Source organism: Tachyglossus aculeatus, chromosome 2 (genome assembly GCF_015852505.1).
Source record: "Tachyglossus aculeatus isolate mTacAcu1 chromosome 2, mTacAcu1.pri, whole genome shotgun sequence".
Lineage (NCBI taxonomy): Eukaryota > Metazoa > Chordata > Mammalia > Monotremata > Tachyglossidae > Tachyglossus > Tachyglossus aculeatus.
The window spans coordinates 168,729,831-168,732,509 of NC_052067.1; positions in this window are offsets into that span (position 1 = coordinate 168,729,831).

Sequence of the window (2,679 nt, forward strand, 5' to 3'; positions counted from 1 at the left end):
ATGAATAAAGGGAGCAAGTCAGGGTGATGTAGAAGGGAGTGGGAGAAGAGGAAAGGAGAGCTTAGTCAAGCACTTAGTACAGTGCTCTGCACACCGTAAGTGCTCAATAAATACGATCGATTGATTAGTCAGGGAAGGACTCTAGGTCACAGGATCTGGGTTCAAATTCTAAATTCTGAGTAACCTTGGACAAGTGACTTAATCCTTTATGTCTCAGTTGCCTCATCTATAAAATCTGCCTGTCTTTTCTCCTCAGACTGTGAGCCCAATGTGGGACAAAGACTGTTTCCAACATGTTTATCTTGGTTCTACCCCAGAATTTAGTAGAGTGTTTGCCACATAGTACTTAAAATATGATTGATTATTATCAATCTATCAATCAATCAACAATTTATATCTACTGGGGCTTACTGCCAGAGAAATAGAGAAGCAGCCTGGCCTAGTGGATAGAGCCTGGGCCTGGGAATCAGAAGGACCTGGGTTCTAATCCTGGTTCTGCCAATTTCTTTCTCTGTGACTTTGGGCAAGTCACTTCACTCCCCAATGCCTCACTTTCCTCAACTGTAAAATGGGGATTACCCCTCTCAGGGTCAATCAATCAATCAATCAATCAATCATATTTATTGAGCGTTTACTGTGTGCAGAGCACTGTACTAAGCGCTTGGGAAGTACAAGTTGGCAACATATAGAGATGGTCCCTACCCAACAGTGGGCTCACAGTCTAGAAGGGGGAGACAGAGAACAAAACCAAATATATTAACAAAATAAAATAAATAGAATAGATATGTACAAGTAAAATAAATAAATAGAGTAATAAATTTGTACAAACATATATACATATATACAGGTGCTGTGGGGAGGGGAAGGAGGTAAGGCTGGGGGGATGGAGAGGGAGAGGAGGGGGAGAGGAAGGAGGGGGCTCAGTCTGGGAAGGCCTCTTGGAGGAGGTGAGCTCTCAGTAGGGCCTTGAAGGGAGGAAGAGAGCTAGCTTGGCAGATGTGGGGAGGGAGGGCATTCCAGGCCAGGGGGATGACGAGGGCCGGGGGTCGATGGCGGGACAGGCGAGAACGAGGGACGGTAAGGAGATTAGCGGCAGAGGAGCGGAGGGTGCAGGCTGGGCTGGAGAAGGAGAGAAGGGAGGTGAGGTAGGAGGGGGCGAGGTACAGCCTTGAAGCCCAGGGTGAGGAGTTTCTGCCTGATGTGCAGATTGATTGGTAGCCACTGGAGATTTTTGAGGAGGGGAATAACATGCCCAGAGCATTTCTGCACAAAGATGATCCGGGCAGCAGCGTGAAGTACAGATTGAAGTGGGGAGAGACAGGAGGATGGGAGATCAGAGAGGAGGCTGATGCAGTAATCCAGTCAGGATAGGATGAGAGATTGAACCAGCAGGGTAGCAGTTTGGATGGAGAGGAAAGGGTGGATCTTGGCGATGTTGCGGAGCTGAGACCGGCAGGTTTTGGTGACGGCTTGGATGGGAGGGGTGAACGAGAGAGCAGAGTCGAGGGTGACACCAAGGTTGCGGGCTTGTGAGACGGGAAGGATGGTAGTGCCGTCAACAGTGATGGGAAAGTCAGGGAGAGGGCAGGGTTTGGGAGGGAAGACAAGGAGTTCAGTCTTGGACATGTTGAGTTTTAGATGGTGGGCAGACATCCAGATGGAGATGTCCTGAAGGCAGGAGGAGATGCGAGCCTGGAGGGAGGGGGAGAGAGCAGGGGCAGAGATGTAGATTAGGGTGTCACCAGCGTAGAGATGATAGTTGAAGCCGTGGGAGTGAATGAGGTCACCAAGGGTGTGAGTGTAGATCAAGAACAGAAGGGGACCAAGAACCGAACTTTGAGGAACCCCCACAGTAAGGGGATGGGACGGGGAGGAGGAGCCTGCAAAAGAGCCTGAGAATGAACAACTGGAGAGATAAGAGGAGAACCAGGAGAGGACGGAGTCTGTGAAGCCAAGGTCGGATAGCGTGTTGAGGAGAAGGGGGTGGTCCACAGTGTCGAAGGCAGCTGAGAGGTCAAGGAGGATTAGGACAGAGTATGAGCCGTTGGATTTGGCAAGCAGGAGGTCATCGGTGACCTTTGAGAGGGCAGTTTCCGTGGAATGTAGGGGATGGAAGCCAGGCTGGAGAGGGTTGAGGAGAGAGTTGGTGTTGAGGAATTCGAGGCAGCGCGTGTAGATGACTCGTTCAAGGAGTTTGGAAAGGAATGGTAGGAGGGAGATGGGGAGATAACTAGAAGGTGAGGTGGGGTTGAGAGAGGGTTTGTTTTAGGATGGGAGAGACATGGGCATGTTTGAAGGCAGAGGGGAAGGAACCAGTGGAGTGTGAGTGGTTGAAGATGGAAGTTAAGGAGGGGAGAAGGGACAGAGCGAGAAATTTCATGAGAAATCCAGTGTTGCACCTGGAGAGTTTCCATTCCTCTACCAGTCTCGGCTACAGGAGGGAAAGTCAAGCCGAGTCCTGTCCATTCTATTCCTAGCTTGGCTAATGGCTAGCGGGTGTCAGGCCATCTGCTACAAATTAAACTCCCCAGTGCTGGGCAGCAGCGGCCCGGGAGAGAGTCCAGGGCAGAGACTCAAGTTTACTGTGCGGAAGGCGGCCATGGCCAACCACTTCCCAATTTTTCCCAAGAAAACTCTGTGGATCCACTACTGGAACAAAAGCAGGAGGTAGAAGGAGCT